Source organism: Sphaerodactylus townsendi, linkage group LG11 (assembly GCF_021028975.2).
Source record: "Sphaerodactylus townsendi isolate TG3544 linkage group LG11, MPM_Stown_v2.3, whole genome shotgun sequence".
NCBI lineage: Eukaryota > Metazoa > Chordata > Lepidosauria > Squamata > Sphaerodactylidae > Sphaerodactylus > Sphaerodactylus townsendi.
This window is the reverse complement of record NC_059435.1, coordinates 17,359,079-17,384,585: the sequence shown is the minus strand read 5'-3', so window position 1 is coordinate 17,384,585 and position 25,507 is coordinate 17,359,079. Positions and strand designations below refer to the sequence as shown.

The 25,507-nt window shown below is 46.1% G+C and overlaps 2 protein-coding genes across 6 annotated transcripts in view; one reads left to right on the top strand and one right to left on the bottom strand.

The window, feature by feature from the left end:
• LOC125441092 (cytochrome c oxidase assembly factor 1 homolog) overlaps nucleotides 1–3,606 on the bottom strand; it is a 103,710-nt gene extending 100,104 nt beyond the window's left edge. For 3 of the 4 annotated variants that reach the window (XM_048511412.1, XM_048511413.1, XM_048511411.1), the window contains exon 1: nucleotides 3,309–3,604. The gene's annotated coding sequence lies outside the window, so the exon portion shown is untranslated. Of the gene's footprint in view, nucleotides 1–3,308 lie in introns of all 4 variants that reach the window. The other variant, XM_048511414.1, reaches the window with a different exon arrangement.
• A 3,134-nt stretch (nucleotides 3,607–6,740) lies between these two features.
• The window catches only part of BLVRA (biliverdin reductase A), a 37,619-nt gene continuing 18,852 nt past the window's right edge, over nucleotides 6,741–25,507 (top strand). Inside the window, exons 1-2 of one of the 2 annotated variants that reach the window (XM_048511560.1) lie at nucleotides 6,794–6,851; nucleotides 8,755–8,810. The gene's annotated coding sequence lies outside the window, so the exon portion shown is untranslated. Of the gene's footprint in view, nucleotides 6,852–8,754; nucleotides 8,811–25,507 lie in introns of both variants that reach the window. The other variant, XM_048511561.1, reaches the window with a different exon arrangement.

Sequence of the window (25,507 nt, the reverse complement as noted above, 5' to 3'; positions counted from 1 at the left end):
GCATTATTTTGCGTGTGCGGAAAGGGCCTCAGAGTTAGTAAAGACTGCTCAATTACAGGGGAATGAAGACTAGTGAGAGGTTTAATGAGGTAAGAAGGATGAGGAAAATAACAGCTGGGTTCCAAGGGTGAGTCTTCAACTAGGCCTTTGGGCTTACCAGTTAAGAGTTCACTGGTTCGAAGTGCTTTTTCCCAGGGATCTCCTGATACAACCAAAATTCCAAAAAGTGAACTTCAGCCTACCAGCAGAACTCCCCCAAAATTTTCTTTCTCCAGCTTCTGCAACCCATTAAATGCCATCCCAGTTGCCATCTTTCTCTTCTCCGCCACCGTTTTCTCAGGAAAAGAGTCAGGACTTTGCCAGAGTCTTTGGATAAAGTCCCTCAGGACCAAACTAGACACGACAGAATCCTCATGTCTGAAATGGGGACCCTGCTGCCATCTTGCAGTCAGGCCCACTCCACACAAGCAAATAAACAGGGGTTAGAATGGGAAACAACCATTAAGGCGGGGCCCTTCGCATAGATCCTGCCCCTAAAGCGCGACTGCCCTGTGATATTTTCCCAAAACTGGGTTTTTGGAGAATCACGCTTTTCACGAGACTTTTGAAAAAATCCCAGGTTGCACCTGCTTGCGAGCGAACGGCTGGCCAGGAGGCGCTTTAACCACCTCCGTTTTCCTCTTTAAAAAATTTGCAGCTTACATCTGCATAGCCACGCAGGTGCAGATGGTCGTATTGTGGTATCATGACACATCAACATGGCTGTAGGGGTTCATTTGTGTATGCCCGCGTAGATACACATTGACGGGAGGTAATTTAAAAATAAAAAAAAACAGACGCGCCTCCATGCGAAGGCGTGACAGCAACCCACATTGGCCCCTTCCGCACACGCAAAATAATGCGTTTTCAAACCACTTTCACAACTGTTTGCAAGTGGATTTTGCTATTCCGCACAGCTTCAAAGAGCACTGAAAGCAGTTTGAAAGTGCATTATTCTGCATGTGCGGAATGAGCCATTGTTTCCATGGGCTCCAATCGCTGCCTGCACAAATGAATGCAAACTTGAAAACAGGAAAACGGGTTACTTTATCCCAACTGCAACCCACTATACATTACTGTATGGAGTTGGCCTTTGTCCTGATTGGACCCACGGAATGGTAGAACAAGGTGATGTTGTTCCCCACAGTGCCTTTTCAAGAGGTAAAATGGTTCCCCACACACACAATGTATTTTTCCTTCCTTCTATGTTTCTCTGTGTGTGCATATTCCCCATTTCCCTTTCCTGTAATTCATATGTGTGTTTGGCTATGCTTCCTTGAGTAGCCATTTGTGCTCGGTTCCATCTCTTGTAATTTAAGTTGCCACCTCCGGGATGGGAAATTCCTGGAGTTCAGGAACAGAGCCGAGGAAAGAGTATAGAGAAGTAAGATGTGGGATGTGATGCCACACAATTTGACTGGTAAAACTGCAATTTTCTCCAGGGAAACTGACTTCTGGAGATCTGTTATCATTTCAGTAGAACCTCCATCCTCGCCTAGCGGCTGGCAACCTTACAAGCAATTGCCATTTTGTGGCAGTGCCCACCACTCTTTCTCAAAATCCCAAAGGTGCCCCACAGGCTTACAAAGCTTGGGGATTTTGTACATGCCCTTTTGGAACCCATTTGGATTCTTCTGTTCTCTACATGTATACAAACCGGACTACTATAAACATCACATTCCCTCAGTTACAATAAGTGAGAAACAGCCCAGCTTCTTGTGTGCATGTATGTGGGCGTGGCTACTCACCAAGGAGGAAAACCTAACATGAGCAGGATTGATTCTACAAAAGAAGCCACGACCCTCAGGGCCTTTCCCCACGTTTCCCTCGGCCGCCGTCGCTGTGCGCAATTCCCAGCGCGCGGCATCCCTGGCGCACGCCCGGGCGTCCCCACGACCCCGCGCTCTGCGTGGGGTCATCAAAAGGTGCCCTTTGCAAGGGCGCCAGGGATGCCTCGCGCTGAGGGGGCGCGACAGCGGCAGGTCGGGGCGGCTGAGCTGTCGCCGCCTCTCTCGTGGGGAGTGCCGGGGGACCCTGCACTACTCTCCTCAAGTAGCGCGGGGCTTAAGGTAAGTGGGGAAAGGCCCTCAGTTTGCAAGAAATAAGTGAGGCTGTTAACTATGAGTCTTTTGGAAGGACACCGGTTCATCAGGTCACCATGAGTCAAAAGTGAACCGACAGCACTTAACACAACATACAAAATACCAAAAAATTCTCGAGCAATCCGGGTCTTGCTATTATGCCCGATTCGTTACACCATCCTTTTCATACTCTCTCTATTAACGCACCCCTCACAGTTTAGGTTTCCAAAAGTTAAAATCCAAAACTCTTTTAACGCATTAGAACATCGAGCCAAAGGTTGGGGGTGAGAGACATTTTGAAGGTGAAGATTTATCATCTTGAGTAGTATTGCCAACCTCCAGGGGCCACCTGGAGATCCCCCCATCATTACCATTGATATCCAGGTGACAGTAGCCCCATGGAGAAAATGGCTGACTTGGAGGATAGCATTATTGTATGGCATTATTGGCATTGTATGGCATTATTGACATTATTGTATGGCATTATTGGCATTATTGTATTACTCGATTTGTATACCACCCTTCCCCGAAGGGCTCAGGGTGGTGAACAACAACAGTATAATACCAAACATCAGTAATCATAACATCAAGCAAAAAAAAAATCAAATCAATAAACATAGTGTCAATAAACATAGGACCCCCACCCCCTGCAGGTGTTTCCAATGGGGTGGGTGGGGAAGGACTCTCACTCCTTCCCATGGGCAGCAGGTGGCATCTCACCAGGTGGACTTCTGCTTGGCTGGCAGGCAGGCAAACCAACAGGGAGGATCTGTCCCAGGCAGGGCTGCTGAGATACACACACACCCTCCCTAAAATCCCCAAATCCCTAAAATCTCCAGGTAGCTCCCCAAACCCAGAGCTGGCAACCATAATCTCAAAACAAAACCTCAACCTAACCCTCAGATGCATTTTAATCTTATTTAGATCTGTAGTTTACAGAATCCTCAGAATGCAAACTGGAATACTAAACTGGACCACCCACCGCCGTTCATTCCCGCGGGCTTCCGAAATCCGAAACTCCCTTTAATCCTTCAGTCGTTAACTGATGACAAGACGCGGAAACAACCGTGATTTAGCCACACTTTTACCCCCTTTCTGCTTTAGCCAGGGGGGAGGTCCATATCGGAAATCTCAAGGCACAAGCAGCCCAATATCTACACGCAAAACAACCTCGCCTCCGACACTCACCCAGGGACTGAGATGCCAATGGTGCGCGCGGAAGAGTCCCGGACGGACAGGGATCCCAGGATCACGCCTTTTCCCTGGGCGCAGCCATCTTGCAATTTCTCACCGGCAACAACAGCTTTATTGAGACTGTTGGCTGTACAAAGAAGAGCAAGTGGATACCCGAAAGCTAGAGAGGGAACAGGCGATGCTTTTTAAATGCAGGGCTTGCCTTTGCCTCGCTTTGCTGTGCAACCCAATCTTAGCCCTGCTTAATAGGAAAGACCCTGCAATGGACCCTGCAGTGCCAGGGGTCTTCCGGGCATTCCACCAGTGCAGTTCATTCATTCATTCATTCATTCATTTCATTCATTCATTCATTCATTCATTATACATATATTATACATTTATTATATTATTATTCATTTATTATTATACGGAGGGCTCAGGGCGGTGAACAACAAAACAAATAAATAGAGCACAAAATAAAATCAATACATATCAGAATTAATTAAATAGATCATTAAATAAATGAGGCTTATTCCCATGTAGATATATGTCAGATCGGATTGTTGGTTTTGGTTGCATGATTATTTAGCATTTGAAGAGCACTTCGGTGAAAACCCGGGGTGTAGGGCAACCCATAAAGGCACTCAGGAAGCATCTTGGGAAACCATCCAACTTTCCCCCCTATTTTTGATGCATGAACCTTTAAAGCGCATAAACTGGCCAGTGATAAAAGATGCCATTTAGCCTATTTCCTAGCTGTATCTGCACTTCAACTGTAAATCAATGGTGTTTTCTTCAAAATCCCCCAGGATGCAATTCCTTCTATTGTAAATCTTATCAGTGACAAAGGAATTTACATTCAATTCCCAGTTCTGCTACAGCAGACTAACTGGGCTACCTCCGGGGACCCATTCAATGCAGGCTTTTCAATGTAAGCATGCAACCCAATGGATTCATACTAGCAAGTAAATCTCATTTTCAGAGTACATCTACTTGGGAGAGCGTGCACACTGCGAACAAAAGCACATTCACTTGGAAGTTAAGTTTCACTGAAATCAATTGAATTGACTTAATGTATAAGTATGGCAACTCATTCATAAGTACTTTAGTTATGTTTTTGTTATCTTACATATCTGACCAGTAACAAGAATAGCTTTGTATTGTCGAAGGCTTTCACGGCCGGATTCAACTGGGTGTGGTGGGTTTTGTGGCCGTGATCTGGTAGATCTTGTTCCTAACGTTTCGCCTGCATCTGTGACTGGCATCTTCAGAGGTGCATCACAGAGGGAAGTCTGTTACACACTGTGTCCAGTGAGAATGGAATGTTTTAGTGGGGTATAAATTTTCATGTCCCCAGGTGGAAAACCAATCAGTAAGTGTTTGGGTGGAACTTGCTATGCAAAGGTGTGGTTGATAGCATAGTATTGCAGTGATTGAGAAAGAATAGCTTTCTCAATCACAACAAATTATCATGAAGATTAATGCTCAAATTATTTTTAAGATTGCAGATTTTAAGAGTACAGATTTCAGGTTAGAGCCAGCATGGTGTAGTGATTAAGAACGGTGGCGTCTAACTTGGAGGACCACATTTGATTCCTCACTCCTCTGCATGAGCAGCAGACTCTTATCTGGTGAACAGGATTTGTTGCCCCGTTCCTAAGCATGAAGCCTGCTGGGTGTCACAGTTCCCTTAGAATTCTCTCAGCCCCACCTCACATGGTGTCTGTTGTGGGGAGATTAGAGTTCATCGCTCTTAACCGCTTCACCATGCTGACAATTTGTCTACATACTAAGCTTATACAAAAACAAAAATTGTTTGTAAAGAAAACAGAAGTCTTCCCCATGAAATTGACCTATGCTAATTGACACAGGAATGCTGAGAATCATTGAAAGGGATATGGGAAAACTTGCCTTTTCCAATCCCCTTGAGTGCATAGCATCCGGGAGGAAGAGATTTATGTATTATGATTTTACTTCATGCATAAGGCACCCAGAGTAGCTTACAATAATCTCCCATTCTCCTTTCAGTTTTCACAACTTGCCCTGTGAGGTCGGTTAGGCAAAGCCAGCTAGCCAAAACACAGTATTATTTATCATTCTATTCAAACAGTAACCAAGGTGGTGTGCAGATTATGAAACCCATTCAGAGGGACCTCCCAGATACAAGACTACGGATTGCTACCTATTCTGGGGGAATGCTCCGTCACTGCAGAAAAATATAATTGACTGCAAGAAAAGCAACTCTCTCCAAGCCTGACTGATTAGGACAAAATTTTGTTCCAGAAAGGGTGGGTTTTTGAAAGTCAGTTAAAAGGGAGGAGGATGTTCCAGCTGTAGCCCCCAAAAGTTTTTGCGGGAGGGGAGTTGTGGAGATTTCCAAATTGTTTCCCCCTTCCATTGATTCCTCAGGGGCTCTGTTGTATCTTGAAGGCCAAGCATGAAAATTAGGAGGCAGTGCAGTCTGAGACAGCCCAGAATTTAATAACGAGGGTTCTCTAACTCCTCTTTTTCTCTCCCCTCCATCTCCAGTAGACCTAAGCAGCGTCACTTGCACTACAATGCTGTAAATGGGTAAATGGTTTCTCCTCCAGTGTACCCAGCAAAATAGCTAATAGTGAAGGGAGGAGGACGAGCCGGTCAGAAAATCTGGACCACTTCACACACACAATGGGATTTGGGCAGGTGACTCCGACTGACTCCTGTTCCCATCCCATCCCCTCTATTAAATCCACAAGGAAGCTCCACAGGTTCTTGGATTGGAGTACTTCCTTTGTAATTGGATGGGCTGGTCCTGCACAGACAGCAAAATAACCGTCCATGCATTCCTCACTAATATGATACCAGTGGGAGTAATTCCTCCAAAGAGAAGACCGTAGTTTTGGGGGGCTGGAGTGGGGAGGGTTAGGCCCCTTCCGCACATGCAGGATAATGCACTTTCAATCCACTTTCAATCCACTTTGCAGCTGCACGGAATAGCAAAATCCACTTGCAAACAATTGTGAAAGTGAACTGAAAAAACTGTGTTATTCTGCATGAGCAGAAGCGGCCTTAGAGTGATAAGAGGAGCCACCCTGCAGCGAAGGGTGAGGATAAGGCGCCAAAGTCCAAGTGCCACCATACATGCGCCCATTTGCTTCCATGCCAACTGTTCTTTCCTTTTGCCACCACAGATAACTGGGCTCCTCCTTAGCCATTCTTGCAAAGGCATGCCCACAGACTCGTGGGAAGCCGGTTGCATCTTTGCACGGAAGCCTTATCACGCAGTGCCAGGCGCCCAAGCTGGGCAAGAGCAGCCTCGCCCCCTAGCCTATCATGCCAAGCAGGCACCTCCTTCGCTTCCCCGGTGCCCTTTCTCAAGATGGCCCCTCCGGCTTCAGCCTAGGAGCCTGCAAACCCCGCCTCTCCACTCCTTGAATTTCCATTGGAGGAACCGGACATAAGGGCGGAGCCTCGTTGACAGCAGCGGCGCCTCTGTCAGGAGTTATGCAAAGGGCGCCGAGCTCAGTCGGAGGCATCGCTGGGTCCCACAAACAGGTTCGGCGGAGCTCCCTGGCACCAGTAAGCGAAATCGCCCTTCTTTTCCTTCCCCCGTTCAACCCAAGACGGGCTTTTGCTCCCTGGTGTTGCATTATCGCGGAAGATCTTTGCAAAAGACTAACGACGGGGCCATGCTATGCATCCTATTTCCGGGCAGGGCTCATCGTGGCACTGGCTTTTATTTACTGATTTGCTGAAGTTATTGGTAGTCCGCCTTTCTCGCTCGAGCCCGAGGCGGATTACACAAAGCTCTGAGTCGACACGTGTAGGATATCCCTTTCGGAATCGTGTGCCACTCTGAGAGGCACTCTGCTTGTTAGGTGGTACCATGTGAATAATAGTTCATAGGATAAGGAGCATTATGGTGCGCCCATTCCTACTTGTGTTCGACCAAGGGAAATAATGTTGTTAATTTTATTTCTGTTTTGAACGTTTGCTATCTTCTAAAGATCTTGTTCACAGTAATTTTGTCCGACGATGGGGAAATCTGGACTTGGATCTTGTCCTACTATTGGACTTGGATCTTGTCCTCCTACCAATGGCCAACACATCTTCTCCCCTGAAACTATGTTCTTTTGATAGCTTGCTGCCCTCTTCCCAATGTTGAGAAATGGTCTTCACAACTCTTCCAGTGGCTTGAGTGTCACTTCTTGAATAGTTTGCTTTCAGTATGGGACCCTGGGGCAGGAATGCTTGTGAACCTTGTAAAAAAATTTAAATGGGTAAGAAGCCCTAAAAAGGGGGAATGGGGGAATGAAAGGAAGTAAAATGCAACCGTTGAGGGGGAAAATGGCTGCTTGAAGAGGAATGCACTATAAATCAGGAAAAGAACACAATGATTTATTTGAGGAATAGAAAATAAGGGGAGGCTTGTACCAATTTGATAATCTAACTCTGGTTGGACACCAGTGACCCAATGCAAAGAGAACTTTGCCCAGCAATGCCAGATCCTTCCTGTTGCTCCTCTGACGGTGTACAATTAAAACGCCCCGTACTTTTGTGATTGTGTTAGGCACTGTGGCTAAATTCTACAAAACACAGGACTGTTCAAAATTCCAATGCTGTGTCTCCTACAGGAATGAAAAATTGGCCTTCCATAGCTCAGATGGAACATGCTAATTAACATTACTATGATTATAATGAGAACAATGTATATATTGATGCCATTTCCACAGTCATTTATGCCTTTTTCACAGCCCTGGCCCACACTAGCTTGATCTTGTCAGATCTTGTGAATCTAAACAGAGTTGACCCTGGTCAGAGGCAGTTAAAAGTAAAAGTAGTCCCCTGTGCAAGCGCTCGGTCATTACTGACCCATTGGATGACATCACATCACGATGTTTACTAGGCAGACTATGTTTGCAGAGTGGTTTGCCATAGCCTTCCCCAGTCGTCTTCCCCAGTCTTCCACTTTCAGGTGAAAACCTGGATATGGCATTACTGTGTTGACCAATGTTCTAGGAATTTCCTTAGTCTCTGTGGTATTTCACATAGCGTTTGGGGGGATTCCTAGAACACTGCTTGATACAGTGACATCACTTCCAAATTTTCATGCCAAAGTGAGAATGACATGCCATGCAATATGACACTCTCTTTAGGGCATGCCCCCTAAAAATGCTGCAGGGTGCCATTGTAGGAGGGTGCTTGGTGTGCAACCTCCCAATATTTTGTAATTTGCAGCCATCGTGTGATTGCCTTTTGTGGCAGTCATTTCATGGTGGCCTGATACCCACTCTCAAAATTCCTACAGTAACTGCAGGCCCGACAAAACTGAGGAACCCTCAGGAGCAGAGAGTTGGGGGATACTGGATATTTTGGGGGTGGAGGCTGAGGAGGGTGGGTGTTGGGGGGGAGAAGGGGCTTCAACAGGGTATATTGCCATAGAGTCCATCTTCCAAAGTGGCCCTTTTCTCCATGTGAACAGATCTGTTGGCTGTGGAAGAGTTGCCATCCCAGGAGATCTCCAGCCACCACCTGAAGGTTGGCAACTGTACTTTTAATGCATTGACTTTAACTGGTGCTGTCTCTAATTACCGTATACATACTTAAGTGACATTAAATAATTTATTTGAAGTTATACACCAGAAGTGGGTTCGACTGAGATCCGTACTGAGTCTTTTTTTACTTAATTCTTTCATCCATGCCCTGACCTTCTCCATAATTGGGGGTGGGTGGGTTTCCAGAGTGGCTTACAACATTCTCCGCTTCTACATTTTATCCTCACAATAACCCCATGAGGTAGGTTAGGCTGAGAACAAGTAATCGGCCTGAGATCAACCAGCAAATTTCCATAGTAGGCGTGAGAATTCGAACCTGGGTCTCTCAGATCCTAGACCAGGGGTAGGGAACCTTTAACACTCAAAGAGCCATTTGGACCCGTTTTCCACGGGAAAAGAAAACACTTGCAGCCGCAAATAATTTTTGACATTTAAAATAAAGATAACACTGTATATATTGGGTTTTTTTACCTTTTACTTCACTCATTCTGAGAAGCGCATGGATGCGCCCGCCCTGCTGCCTGCAGGGCGGGCAAGGATGGGGCCAGCGGCTTGGCCTTGCCAGCAGCCGGGAAAGTGCCTGCCCTGCTCGAATGGGGTGGGCGAGAGGGGAAGCCCGCGGCACTGCCCAGCCGGCCACGGGCAATTGGTGCACCTGCCCTGTTGCCTGCAGGGTGGGCAAGGATGAAGCCGGCAGCTCGGCGTTGCCGGCCACTGGAAAGCGCCCGCCCCGCTCCAATGGGGCGGGCGAGAGGGGAAGCCCGCAGCGCGGCCCAGGATGAAGCCAGCGGCTCAGCTTGTGGAGCCGCAGTGCAAGGGCAGAAGAGCCGCATGCAGCTCTCGAGCCGCAGGTTCCCTACCCCTGTCCTAGACCAACATTCTAACCATGCTGGCTCTTTTTTTCTGGTTGAGACAACTTTGGCCAATTACATATAGTACAAAAAAGAAAAAAAAAGGCCTCCTATTTTGTTATTCAGAATGCACAGACAAAAAAAGGTGTCAGAGGAGAAAGAGGCCTACCCCCAGCATTTTCTCCTGCTCGAATTTAAAGCTCTTGCGCCTAACGTTTTGTGATGCTGCAGGGATTCTCCGTGCCTGCAGGTGTTTGCTTGCGGTTTTCCTGGGACATTTGCTCTGAAGACTCCGCAACTTTAATAGATTTCTATTAGATTTCTCAATCTATTTGGTTCCTAGTTTGTTTTTAAGGTTGGGCTGCGTATTCTTTTTCCCTTTCGTCAACCACCGTTTGAACCCAGGTCCCCCCAAACCAGCAGTGTTTCCACAAAAGTGGATAGAACTCATTGCAGATATTTCCTACTTTTTAGGTAGACCATCTAAGGCAGTGATGGCGAACCTTTTTGAGACCGAGTGCCCAAACTGCAATCCAAAACCCACTTATTTATCGCAAAAGTGCCAACACGGCAATTTAACCTGAATACTGAGGTTTTAGTTAAGAAAAAGTGGTTGGCTCTGAGGTGTGCGTTACTCGGGAGTAAGTTTGGTGGTAGTTGTTGGCTTTGCTTTGAAGCAACCATGAAACTCTTCGAACAGGTGAATCACAACCCTAGGAGGGTTTACTCAGAAGCAAGCCCCATTGCCAGCAACCGAGCTTACACCCAGGTAAAGGATCATGCTTTAGTTCTTCGCATGAAAATCAGTGGGGTTTAACAGCACTTAACAGGGTTACCTATACTGCTTCTCCAAGACTAGGTCTTAGGTTTAATGCTAATAATCAAGCCCAGCGGCCCAGGCCAGCCTAGATGTGTGTGTGTGTGTGGGGGGCAATTCCCCCCCCCACATGATTAACTCTGTTTGTGCGTGCCCACAGAGAGGGCTCTGAGTGCCACCTCTGGCACCCGTGCCATAGGTTCGCCATCACTGATCTAAGTTATAAAACCAACATACTTGAGTGTAAACTGTGATCCGGCTCTGTTCACCCAGGTTATTGCCTTTGTGAAATGAATCTCTTTGAGGTTAATTAAATTGGCTTAGACCCTTTCTTTAAATGCAGCTAGCATAGGATAGGGCCCAGCAGTCAGATCTTACATGACTTTCCAGAGAATTTACAGAGTAACATCACATACTTTGGATGTGTCCCAGCTCCAACTGCTTGAAAACTTCTAATACGGCTGCCAGTCAGAGAGTGGACAATACTGGGCTAGATAGACTGGGGATCAGCTTTGGTGTATGTTTATTTCCCTTCCTGTGTATGTCTGATTGCATAGCCAGTCTGGGATTCTGTTTTACCTATTCTGGTGTTATGATTGTAGGATTATGCTCATATATCTTTATATCTCCATTAGTAAGGGTAATGTGAGCACCTCCCTGAGAGAAATCAGGTCAGTGTGCGCTTGCAGCATGGCACAAAGTGACCTAAGCTGCAACCTAACACCTCAGGAGTTTTGACCTTCATTTCCGTCAGGCTCCCATGAGCACATTCTTCCATTTGCTGCAGTTGCTACTGCAACTGCTACTACCCCTATGTGACTGGAACTATGTGTGGGAGGTTGTGGCCAGATGGTTTGTTTGGCTAGAGCACAGGTGTCAAACTCGCGGCCCTCCAGATGTTATGGACTGCAGTTCGCATCATCCCCTGCCAGCATCATGCTGGCAGGGGATGATGGGAACTGTAGTCCATAACATCTGGAGGGCCGCGAGTTTGACACCTCTGCTCTAGAATCTATGCATGGATGAGCATTGGCTCTCTCAGTTCCTGGTTGTTCCCGGAACCGTGTACAAGTACCCTTGCATATGCACAGGTAGGGTTGCCATCATCAGGTCAGGGCATTCCTGGAGATTTGGGGGTAGAGGCGGAGGAGGGCGGAGTTTGCAGAGGGGAGGGGCCTCAGGAGGGGAGGGGCCTCAGGAGGAATGCCACTGCATCGACCTTCCGTAGCTGCCATTTTCTACAAGGAAACTGATCTCTGTCACCTGGAAATCACTCATAATTCAAGGAAATTTCCAGGCCCCACCTGGAGATTGCCAATTCTACTTCAATCAATCAATCAATCAATCAATCAATCAATCAATCATTCAATCAAGCCTTAATTGGCATACTAAATACTTGATTGATAGATAGATAGATAGATAGATAGATAGATAGATAGATAGATAGATAGATAGATAGATAGATAGATAGATAGATAGATAGATAGATGATTGATTGATTGATTGATTGATTGATTGATTGATTGATTGATTGATTGATTGATTGATTGATTGAAGTTGTGTCCAATGGTCAGAGTTTTCTGTTTCCTATATTAGTCTGTATTCTGACTTTCCAATCAGTGTATAGAAGTAATGGAGGGAATTTTTCACTATGATCGCTGGTTCCTTCCCACCTCTCTCACACACCCTGTCCTCCAAAATAGCGGAAAAGGGAGAAGTGGTGCTAGTCAGAATAACAGCCTCAGTTAAACAGTTGGGCAGGTGGGACACGACGCCGCACCTGCGCTGCACCACTGTACCCAAGGGGTGTGAGGAGGCCAAAAGCACCAAAAGCCCCTCCACCACCAGAAAACCCCCATTGGCTTGAACCTATGCCACCAAAAAGGTACTGTAAGTCCACTGCCCCAGCTGCCAGCATAATGGGGGCAACGGCTGAGTGGAAGCGAACTAGTGTTGGTTCCTCCCTTGGCTGCACCCCGGACTGCCCTTTCTATACCACCAGGGGTACAGGGATGCTGGCTTGACATTTAGCGCCGTGTTCCTGGAATGCCATGGCAGCTGCCTGCCAGCAGATCTGCCCCTCCATGGGGCAAGTGCCTCGGGGAGGAAGAATCCTCCGGAGAGGGCTGTAAATAACACAAGAATAAATTCTGATGTAGTGTGAGACCATTTCCTAAGAACCCGCTCTGCGTGCACTTTCATTTGGGTTAGATGTCCCAGATTGCAGAATGTGGTTACATGCTGTACAGTTCATCTTCCATCTCTACCTTGTCAAGCATTTTATAAAAACAAACTCTTGAGCGTTTTTAGCGTCAAGACTTCATGATTGAGTTCGAAGCAAGGGTTGTGTGACCACCATTGGTCCTCTAAAAACCAATTGCTGCTGCTTTGCTACAAGGGACTGACTTCCAGTTAAATAATTTAACTTAATTGTCAATCAATCAATCAATCAATCAATATTTTATTTCGGTCAAAGACCAGAAAATATCAAATATCAAATATAAAATCCAGATAGTACATTTCCAGACCAGATACAAAATAAAATTGAGGTAACCAGTTTCCAAAGACTGTTTGTCCAAACCATAATATAAGTTCAAATTAAAAACTGGAATAAAATTTGAATAAAAGATAAAATCATTGATCCAAAGTTCCTATTTTTATTGCCCTACTTGTCCACGCCTTTTAACCACATAAGCACTGAATTTTGCCACCTCTCTGGTTATATTCGGATTGGCATCTTCTAATAGTCTTTCCATGGCACAATCCTCAGGGCCAAGAAAAATTGATGTTGGAAGAGAGTCAAACAGTTTTGCCCTCATTTCTTTGTGAGTGGGGCATCGTAAAAAATATGTCATGTCATGATCTTGCATTTGATCTTGAAACAACTGAGGGGCTGGTAGTTTGAGGTTTTCAAGCTGCCTCAGGATCAGGTATGGCCAGTCCTGTAACCCTATTCCTTGGCACCTGAGATACATTTCCACATCCCAGACAAAGCGAGCACCCTAGACCAGAAAAATGTTTAGGAGCCTGTATGATTATGGGGTGTATGCTGATATTTAGGAATGAAACAAAAGTCCTTGCTTGTCTTGGATTACTGATTTTAAAATGTGCATTCCTGTGTCTTGTGGAGACAGGCCAGAATGTGTATAAATTTGTATTTGATTAAGTTATAGAACCAAAGAATTGCAAAGAATCAAAATGGGAGCTTCTGTGTAAGTGACCAAAAACTGCATTTTTGCAGCAGGTCAAAAAGGAATGTTACCACCAGCTTGCTAGTGACTATGCAAACAAGCAAGATAACATCTTTGACATCTTGGCACTGAGGGCCTACGTGACAGCAGACAGATGCATTTTATTATTTGGTTTTTGGGTTAGAAATGAATGTGATTAGTTAAATCAACAAAGTGTTTTTCTATATAGTTAAATGAACACATAAATGATAAGTGATTCACATGTATTTGTATTTTACTATAATTGTTAGAATCATGTTTTAACATTTCAAACTGGGGAATTGTTAGAAACATTTCAAGCTGGGAAAAGTAAGTTTTATGATCTAAAGGAATGTATGTAGATTCAAACCTGCAATGCCCTGGAGGTATAGCTCTCTCTCTGGGAGCCAAACCTAGCAAAACGGGTTTTTCTTGGAGGAACAAGCTAGCTTTTATGGCAGTCCTTTGTATATGCATAGAGGCCATAAGCTAACAACATGTAGCGTTTGAATACGTAGGAATATGGGCTGTCTTCATGTGACCAGTTCTGACCAATTAGATTTTTAAGGTATATGAATCATAATACGTGGAACAAAAGGAGAGGACTATGTGACGTCTTTGCATCTACAAAAACTCAGGTTTTCATATGCTGGACGTGACTCTCACTTGAGAGCCACCCGAAAGGGGGCGTGTCTCTCGTTTGAGAGCACCAGGGCCTCTCCTTCGGGAGAGGTCACCTTCTGTAACTTATCTGTATTCTGTAACGATCTAAATTCTGTGTCTATCACTCGAGGGCACCAAGGGCGTGTCTCTTCCTCGGGAGAGTTCACCTTCTGTAATCTTATCTAAATTCTGCCAAGTAAAACTGTCTGTTTGTTTTCTAATGTCAGATGTCTTTTGCTTTTATTTCAAATTTTAAGTTTTTCTTAAAACTAACTCAGCTGGGCCCCACAGTCTACTGCTTTATAATTGGGTTTGGATTGTTAGGGCTTGCAGAGATTATTTATTTTTAGGAGCAGTGTGCATTGTTTTTTCTCTGTACTACTTTTGCTGTAGTCCTGATTTGAAACAGACGCTTTTAAAGGTGATGCATTGGTGGTGGAAGTTTTTTTGTTTTTTCCTTTATTGACGTTGGAAGTGGAAAGACCAGAGGTACCCCCAAGGAGGGTGATTGTGTCTTTCAAAGGAAAACAGTTTGGGTTTGGCCTTGCTGTAGGGTATGGTTGACAACTCCCCGAATTACAACTGATCTTCATAGATCAGTTCCCTTGGAGAAAATGGCTGCATTGGAGGGAGGAGTCTATGGTTTTATACCAAGCTGGGTCACTCCCTAGCTCCACCCTTCAGATCTCCAGGAATTTCCAAACCTGGAGTTGGCAACCCAAGTACTGGCGGAGGAAGGGGATAGCTTACTGCTTTTTCTCTTTGTACAGGGATTATAGGGCATGGCAAATAATGCTTGCCTTTTATTATGCCAGATAACCCATTCCTAAAAGCCACCAGACATGGGCATTACTTCGTCAGCAGTGAGGTCACTTTCCAAGTCATGCTTGTGACAATCGCACAGCAGTGCTGTTCACTGAAACAGTGAATTTCTGGAAATCTGAAAACTTGTTGTGTGGGGGGGAGGGGGAGTACCCTGATCCCCTCTCTAGTTCTTAGTGTGTATGAGGTGGGCAGGAATTGACATTTGGAGGAGAAATTGAAATATATGCAATATATCAAACTTAAATCCCTTGTGCTATTTCCATTACATAAATGCATCATTTGTGACATGATCAATAAGTAAAATGATATACTTTTTGAAATATATGTGAAACCTTATATAGGGCAGTGATGGCGAACCTTTTCGAGACTGAGTGCCCAAATTGCAACCCAAAACCCAGTTATTTATCGCAAAGTGCCGACATGGCAATTTAACCTGAATACTGAGGTTTTAGTTTAGGAAAAACGGTTGACTCCGAGGCGTGCGTTACTCGGGAGTAAGCTTGGTGAAGCAATCGTGCAAAGCGTCAAATGGGTGAATCATGACCCTAGGAGGGTTTACTCAGAAGCAAACCCCATTGCCAGCAACCAAGCTTACTCCCAGGTAAAGGATCACACTTTAGTTCTTCCCATGAAAATCAATGGGGTTTACAGCGCTTAACAGGGTTACCTACACTGCTTCCCCAAAACTTGGTCTTAGATTTAATGCTAATAATCTCCCTAAAATAATTACACTATTATCACACTGGGCGCCTGGTGCGGGAACGGGGTGGGGTGTGGGGGGAGAGGGAAGAAAAACCTTTCGCTTTCCGAAACCCAATAAACCCCCCACCACAAAATAGAAGTAAAAAGGCAGTCAAGGAAGACAATCTTAAGCAAGAATGCTGTGCGAGGGGTGGGATAACTTAAGGAAGCTAAATTGGTGGAGCAGCCATCTGATCTGTGGTTTTTCCTTCACATGCCATCACAGCACTTTACTTCTCACAAAAAAGCAACAGGAACAGAAAAATAAAAGCAGTTCTAGCAAAGACCTTGGAGTGCTTTTTGAAAAATCCTAAATGCATCTCGGTTCCTTCACCCTAGGCTTGATCCGCCCAGGTGATTGGCAAAAAACTTGGGTCTGAGCGTTTCCCTGGTGTGGGGTGGCATGCAAGGGAGGGGATGAAAGGGGAGGGGGCCCAGCATCTGGACATGGCCCACCCACCCTAGCGTAGGGAGGGGGAAGGGAAGGAGGGGTGGCATGCAAGGGGAGGGGAGGGAGTGTGTCGTGGCTTGCAAGGGATGGGAGGGAATGGGAGGGGGCCCCAGCATCTGGACATGGCCCACCCACCCTAGTAGAGGGAGGGGGAAAGGGGGCAAGCAAGGGGAGGGGAGGGTGGGAGGGGAGTGAGTGAGTGAGTGAGTGAGTGAGTGAGGGGTGGCATGCAAGGCATGGGAGGGGAGGGGATCTGAGCATTTCCCCGGTGTGGGGTGGCATTTTGTTTGTTCAACCTCTCAAGCAGCAGCAGCTAGCCTGCTCCAGCCTCCAGCAGGTCCTGCGTGCACCCGCTGCTCTGCCCTGAGCTGCTCCAGCGCCTCCGCCCCGCCCCTCTGCCTCTGCCTCTGCCTCTGCCCCACCCCTCTGCCTCTGCCCCACTCCTCTGCCTCTGCCCACCCGCTCGAGCAGGGTTCAGCCTGCTCTAGTCTCCAGCAAGTCCAGCACCCACTGCTCTGCACCTCTCTAGCATCTCTGCATCCTCTGCCTCTGCCACCCCCCTCGGGCAGCAGCCACCCAGAGCACATTCGCCAGGCTCGCCAGTCAAGTCTTCCCTGCTCGGTGTGGTGCGTGCATGTCGTGCCCAGCGGCCCAGGCCAGCCTAGATGTGTGTGTGTGTGTGTGGGGGGGGTGATTTTCCCCCACATGATGAGGGCTCTGAGTGCCACCTCTGGCATGCGTGCCATAGGTTCACCACCACTGATATAGGGATTCAGTCCACTTTCCTGAGAACAAAGGCCATTGGACAAAGTGGGATCTGGTCCTGAATAGACTTGCTTAAGCCTGTAAATCCAAATGTTCTCGATGGGTGGTATGCATAAATGCTCCCGAGTGAAAGGCTGACACAAGCAGCCGTTCCCAATGCAAGAGACTCTGTCTCAAGGCAAAGGCATTTGGAAGATTAGAGTTTGGCCCCGTTGTGTTTTGTGGGCTTAATGCCTGTTAGCTGTGAACAGAAGCATCAGTGCATGCCCAAAATGTTTCAGTGTCTGATGGAAAATCCAAACGGCACCCATCCAATTACTCAATGTAGGGCACAATGATCCACCAGGAAATAGAAACCAGTGAGCATGCAGGAGTATCCTTCTATGATTGGCTCCTATGCTCGTCTGTCCTGGATTTGCCTATGCTGGTACAGCCCCGAAACCTGACCAGGAAACCTGTCTGTTTGGAATTAAAAGATTGCAACTCTGTGGAGCAAAGGGAAAACCTGAAACCATTGGCAATTATAACCTGGGAGGGAAATCAAGCTATTAGTGAATCTTGGTTTATGTTCCGTGACTAGGGAGTACATGGTAATGTTTTTGGTCGCCTGAGCAGCAAACGAAGACTAGCCCTGCTTTAGGGAGAGGCTGTGCCTCAGTCACGTCACATCTGCTTTGCAAGTTGAATGTCACAGGGTCAATCTCCAACTAAAAAGCTTAGGTGGTAGAGCAGATGAAGTGAAAAACCTCTAGTGGAACATCTGGAGAGCTCAGTAGATGAAGGGATAAGGCAAATTCATGATAGTGGATCACGAGCGTTAAGAGGTGGCTTCTAGATTATCTAGTCCAGCATCCTGTCTTATGTGAAGAAGAAGAAGATGGATTTATATCTCCCCTTTCTCTTCTGCAAGGAGACTCAAAGGGGTTACAAACTCCTTTCCCTTCCCCCCTCACAACAAACACCCTGTGAGGTAGGTGGGGCTGAGAGAGTTCCGAAGAACTGTAACTAGCCCAAGGTCATCCAGCAGGAATGTAAGAGTGCAGAAACACACCTGGTTCACCAGAAGTCTCTGCCACTCAGGAGGAGGAGTGAGGATTCAAATCCGGTTCTCCAGGTTAGAATCCATCTGCTACACCACACTACACCTAGATAAGCAAATACTTATAACCCCAGTAAAGTCCTAGTCTGGATGGCCCAGACTAGCCAAAACTTGTCAGATCTCAGAAGCGAAGGAGGATTGGCCCTGGTTGGTATTTTGATAGGAGATCACCAAGGAAGTCCCAGGGTTGCTGCGTGGCGGCAAGCAATGGCAAACTACCTCTGTTCATCTCTTGCCTTGAAAATCCCAGGGGCTCACCATAAATCGGCTGCAACTTGATGCAACTTTCCACCACCAAAGTAGCACTTATTTATTCTTTAGGCTGAGAAGTCAGGACTTTTTTCTCCAAGTTATTTGGCTGACAGAAGAAACGATAAAAACTCCACAAACAATTGCTCTATGTCTCGTCGAAGCTGGTTTATACAAGATGTATATGGGTATCATTGCTTGGATGTAAACCAAAATAATAATAAAGTGGTCTAAGGAATTTTTAAAATCTAGTGTAGCAGAAAGGGAAGTTAGAGAGGTAGCTCTCCCATCTCATGTTAATTTAGACCAGGCTTGAGAGAGTATGTAAAAGAAATATTTGTAAAAGAAAGTTTGGATTTATACCCCACTTTTCTCCACCGGAAGGAGTTTTGACTCTATTTTGAGAGCTGTCCTTTGGGGCAAACTTCAGGTGCCAAATATTGACAGGAGATTATGATAGCAGATCTGATTATTACATGAAAACACAACCGTACAGATAAGATGTAATCCAAGGAGTTACCTTTCAGACTCAGTAAGAACTGGGAAAGGAATAAAACAAGGGTGTATTTTGGCACCTCTCTTATTCAGTTTCTATATACATAATATTGTTGGACTTCAAACAACCTGAATCAGCATCCCACTAAATTAGCAAAGCTCCCAGAGAGCCAATCACAGCAGATAATACTGATCCTGATCGGCCAGTGGTCTGACTCAATATAACCTATGTGTGTTCAACATGGCGAAGCATTCAATCGTGCAATTCTTCACTTGCATTCTTGAAGTGGTATGGTCCCTAGGGAGACTATATCACAGTGATGGCGAACCTTTTCGAGACCGAGTGCCAAGATTGCAACCCAAAACCCACTTATTTATCGCAAAGTGCCAACACAGCAATTTAACCTGAATACTGAGGTTGGCTACAAGGCGTGCATTACTCGGGAGTAAGCTTGGTGGTAGTCGGTGGCTTTGCTTTGAAGCAACCGTGCAACTCTTCCAACAGGTGAATCATGACCCTAGAAGGGTTTACTCAGAAGCAAGGCCCATTGCCAGCAACCGAGCTTACTCCCAGGTAAAGGATCATGCTTTAGTTCTTTGCATGAAAATCAGTGGGGTTTAACAGTGCTTGACAAGGTTACCTACACTGCTTCCCCAAAACTAGGTCTTAGGTTTAATGCTAATAATCGAGCCCAGCAGCCCAGGCCAGCCTAGATGTGTGTGTGGGGCGGGGGGGACTCTGTTTGTGTGTGCCCCCAGAAAGGGCTCTGAGTGCCACCTCTGGCACCTGTGCCATAGGTTCGCCATCACTGCTATAGCACTTGCTTCTCCAGAAATTGTGACTTAACTAATGTCTGATCCCACAAGTAGCCCTGGGCAGTTCAATCCTTCTTCCCAAATACGTTTAAGACTCTTGAACGGACGTGCCCTTAAACTCTGTGCCCGTGGCTTCAGGCAGCTGGATTTCGCATGTGCTTTGGGGGCAATGCAACGGGTTCAGCTTCTGAGCAAATGTGCCTCAGATATGGCTGGCTGCACATCTCACAGCTTATTAAAATGACATTGATTTATAGACGTCGGCAAGTTTCCACACACCGTGAGTGCAATTGCGGTGCTAAGTTACCCTGCCCGGCATTCATATTCCCCGTTGCTAGTGATCCCTGTAATAAATAGAAAAAGGCATCACCTGTGAACTGTAGCTCAGACAGGCAAGAAATGAGAGTTGGGCCAGCCCCTCCTCACGGATATGCATGACTTAAATAGGATAATACAATTCCATTGTCACGTACCATGGTGCTCATAACCGGTGTTGCCAAGTGTTTTGTTAACAGGGCCCACTTATAGACTAGGGTGAGCAGAGGAAAGGAAATCTAGTTAGACGCAGTGGTGGGATCCAAAAATTTTAGTAACAGGTTCCCATGGTGGTGGGATTCAAACTGTGGCGTAGCACCAGTGGGGCTGGGCGGGGCACGACAGGGGCATGGCCAGGCATTCCAGGGGCGGGGCATTCCTGGGCAGGGCTTTGGCAAGGATGCAGCCGCTGAGCCGGTCCTTGGGTGGGAAACGAATGCACGCAGGTGCAGTCTGCCACGCACACCGGTGCACCTCCTGCTAGACTGCTTCAAGTTCTGCGCGCTACTGCTGAGAGGAGGGGCGTAACTAAGGCCAAAATCACGTGGCAAAATCACCAATTAGTAACCCCCTCTCGGCACACACAAATAATTAGTAACCTACTCTCGGGAACCTGTGAGAACCTGCTGGATCCCACCTCTGGTTAGACGTGAAAGATTTGAGTAGTGCCGGTTTAGCCAACAAGCAAGGACAGTTTCCTCCTTTTAAGCAACCATCTATTTTTACCTCGGACTTGGAACTTTGCTCAGCTCTGCAGACAGAACAATAAGTACCTTTCGTGTTTATCTTCTGTCTGCCTGGAGGGTGTCTTTTAATTTTTTCCCCCTAAGCTATTATTGTTACGGCCCAAAAAGGGGGAATGATACTTGGGAAAATTAAATTTCCATAAATGTAAACCCACACGTGCAGTTAGCAACCTTGCAAGATTCGTAGCAAGTTTAGTCGTGCACAGGCACAGAAAAACATTATTTAGCAATAGACTGGTGAAATTTTAAGATGGAGACCTGACTCTAGACGGTGGTAAGGTGCAGGCATAATGAATGGTGGTTTGCATTCCTGGCTTGGAGGGAGTGTGCAAACCAGGGTTTAGTGGTAGGGGGCAGCAGTGGCATAGGAGGTTAAGAGCAGGTGTACTCTAATCTGGAGGAACAGGGTTTGATTCCCTGCTCTGTCGCTTGAGCTGTGGAGGCTTATCTGGGGAATTCAGATTAGCCTGTACACTCCCACACACGCCAGCTGGGTGACCTTGGGCTAGTCACAACTCTAGGGAGCTCTCTCAGCCCCACCTACCTCACAGGGTGTTTGTTGTGAGGGGGGAAGGGAAAGGAGTTTGTAAGCCCCTTTGAGTCTCCTTGCAGGAGAGAAAGCGGGGATATAAATCCAACTCTTCTTCAATTACCAAGCTGCGATTTTCACTAAGACAGAAGACATTAACTTACAAGAGTGGGGGGGGGGGGGTCAAAATGAACATAGATAGAACATCAGATGGTTATTTAGAGTGCAGTCCAAAGGTGGGGGAGCCCTGGGAGAAACACGGGGTTGTGTGGACACGGGTTCCCACTCTGCAGACTTAAAGGGAAATTGTAATCCATCACACCTTTCATCACAAGTATCACCTGGGTGTAACTTTAATGTCTTCTGCCTTTGCAGTCCAGTTTTGTCGTTGTTCATGGTTCTTCACACTTTAGACAGGTTTGGGGGGATTGTTTTCAGAGGTGGGATCCAGCAGGTTCTCACGGGTTCCCGAGAGTAGGTTACTAATTATTTGTATGTGCCAAGAGGGGGTTACTAATTGGTAATTTTGCCATGTGATTTTTGCCTTAGTTACGCCCCTCCTCTCAGCAGTAGCGCGCAGAACTTGAAGCAGTCTAGCAGTAGGTGCACCGGCGTGCGTGGCAGCCTGCTCCTGCGTGCATTCGTTTCCCGCCCAAGGACTGGCGCAGCGGCTGTGTCCTTGCCACAGCCCTGCCCAGGAATGCCCCGCCCCCAGAATGCCCGGCCATGCCCCCGGAATGCCCCGCCCAGCCCCATTGGCGCTATACCACAGTTTGAATCCCACCACCATGGAAACCTGTTACTAAAATTTTTGGATCCCACCACTGATTGTTTTCTAATGTGGTAATCCATTCATTGGATGTGCTATGCTGTCCGATAGCATTGTTTTTGTGTTTTGCAATCTGCATTGCGCCTCTGTGAGAAAGGCGCGCTGTATATAACTCAGGGAACAGGATGTGAATGCAAGCCACTCCCCACGGGCCTCCTCAAACTGAAAGAGGACATTCTTTTATACACCTTCTGGCTCTTTTGGGACGCATCATACATATTGTGAACGTAAGCAGGGCTGTGGTGACCCTGTGCCAATCTTGTGGTCCCAAAGTCCAACCCTCCGACTGGCTGGCACTGTTCAAATCAGATAACTTTCAGCTGTTTGCAAGCGGCTGCGTGTGACTGACTAAAAGCAAGCTATCCCAATCGCTTGTTACAAAATAATCTGTCTCAGAGAATGCTGCCACTTTGGGACTGGGGGGAAGCATCCCCCACCCATGCGCCACACGAACAGATGGCATAAATTAAATCAGAATAATTGTGTTATGCACTCTGGGGAACCGTGATCAGAAATACACATTGTGTGAGGACTATAAATAGGAACAATTGAAGGGGCGTTTGTATTGTAGATTAGCCTAGGCAGTTCTGTAGTGGGTCTTTCCAGCCAAACTGAAAGAAAACAGTTCTGGTTTGCTAGACATAGCTTGATGTCAGGTTTGTTCATTTTGAGAAGTAATACAGAGTAATAAAAGGGCTCCGCTCATTGCAGGAGATAAAAAATAAGGCTATGGGCCAATGGTGCAAAATAAGGTAAAAATATATTTTATTACTCAGTTAACATTTCTGAAATTCCTTATGTGTCTCACTAAGAAGAGAAGAAGAGAAGAGTTTTGGATTTATATCCCCCCTTTCTCTCCTGCAGGAGACTCAAAGGGGCTTACAATCTCCTTGCCCTTCTCCCCTCACAACAAACACCCTGTGAGGTAGGTGGGGCTGAGAGAGCTCTGAGAAGCTGTGACTAGCCCAAGGTCACCCAGCTGGCATGTGTGGGAGTGCACAGGCTAATCTGAATTCCCCAGATATGCCTCCACAGCTCAGGCGGCACAGCTGGGAATCAAACCCGGTTCCTCCAGATTAGATACACGAGCTCTTAACTTCCTATGCCACTGCTGCTCCTGAGACTTCTTTAGGGGAATCTGATAGTATTGCAGTGATGTTTTCCAAAAAGAGTGCAAGATCAGTAGAGAATTTGGGAAATTTTAACTGAGTAATAAAAAAACATTTTATCTTATTTTGCATCATCAGCCCTGGCATTATTTTTTTAATCTTATTTTGAAAAGTGCAATCAGTCTGTTGCAATCTGTTGTATTTTGTGCACACTTTTTTTCCCCATATACTGTATATACTGGCGTATAAGACTACTTTTGAACCCTAGGAAATCATCTGTAAAGTGTGGGGTCGTCTTATACGCCGGGTACTCTTATATGGCGAGTATATCCCAAACTCTATAGTTTAACTGGAAAAGTGGGAGGGTCGTCTTATATGCCCAGTCGTCTTATACGCCGGTATATACGGTACCTATTCTCATTCTGTCGTTTATTTGTATGGCTGGCGACCACATGCCTTTTTTTTAATGGTCTGTCTTGCAGCAATAGCTCAGAATGTTAACAAACATTTAAACTGCTCAGGGCAAAGATGTCAACGTCAGGATACTGACAAGCAAGTGTAGCCTCTCTGGAATCCCCTTAGTCCATATTAGCTTGGCTGGGCAGGGGAAAATGCTTGACATATCTCTTTGGAGTATATCTGTGCTTTTGGCAGGAAGCAAAGGGCAGAGGCATGGTTGCTGGCAAGGCAAAGGAATAGAAGGCTAGGAAGGTAAATTAGGATATAGTGAAGCTTTGCAGAGTGCCTGAAAATATAGTCTGGGAACCTGGAGCTTGAGCAAAGAGAGGAAGCAGATGAGCAGGAGAGGGAAGTACTGATTCATGCAAAAGGAAAGCCAAGAAGGTTTAAGGGGAGGGATCTTACTCAGCCTGTGCGCAGCAGAAGCTGGAGGTTGGAGGCACAGCCAAATTAAGGAATGTCACAGGGCAGTGAGGTCAGCTTGGCTGTGGTGCGTGTTTTCTCTGTTTTCATGATTGATCAAATTAATCAGAAGTCCTTTGTTTGCAATTCTCTGGGTTGATATACGATGAATGCTTTCGGGCTCCTAATCTTGCAGAGCATCAGGTTTATATTTGGGATTGTTTAGAAATTTGCCAGTATCGGGGAGGTTATGAGCTGTTCCCAGCTGACACCTTTTTCTGACTGTACCATAGAGCTGCTGCTAACTTGTTGTTGGGCGGGGGAGGGGGGGGCAGGCAGGGAGGAAGGTGGGCCATAAAGTTATCTGTATGAGAGAAGCTCTATGTGTGTTTACTGTGTAATTCACTCCTCTGTAAGGTTGGTTAGAAGTTCTACTAGCTTCATTAGGGCTTACTGCTTAGTAAAGAAGTGCAGGATCTCAGCCATAAAGACTTATCAGGGAGAACCAGTAGGATGTAGTGGTTGGGAGCAGCAGTGGCGTAGGAGGTTAAGAGCTCGTGTATCTCATCTGAAGGAACCGGGTTTGATTCCCAGCTCTGCCACCTGAGCTGTGGAGGCTTATCTGGGGAATTCAGATTAGCCTGTACACTCCCACACACGCCAGCTGGGGGACCTTGGGCTAGTCACAGCTTCTCGGAGCTCTCTCAGCCCCACCTCCCTCACAGGGTGTTTGTTGTGAGGGGGATTGTAAGCCCCCTTGAGTCTCCTGCAGGAGAGAAAGGGGGGATATAAATCCAAACTCTTCTTCTTCTTCTTGTTCTACAGACTTTTCTTTAACATGTTATAAGAGTATATTAAGAATATAAAAATACCTTTTAAACTCTTCTAGTATTTAAGTGTAAATACTATATATGAACTTTATAAAACTAGATTATAATTCTGCAAAGACTGTAGTCTTTGTGACTTCTGTGTGAAAATACTTACTATAGACTTACATCTAATGAAAACATTTAAAGAGACCTCCTTTATAACTTATAAGATAATTATTGTCATTGTCCCTTTGTATGCTTATGTTTATAAAAGTAACATCTCTTTGATATATGGAAAAGCAACATTTTACCATCCCTCACACCTTGTAGCTATCAGATACAAACACAGATAAATACCGGTATGTGGGTGAGTTCCTTAATCAGATACTACCTGAATTTATCCAACCCTTGGTGCCAGGAACTCAGGCAGGTTATATGGCTTTTCGTTTCCCCCTTTACTCTCTCAGCAACCTAGTGATGTAAGTTAGCCTGAGACCGAAA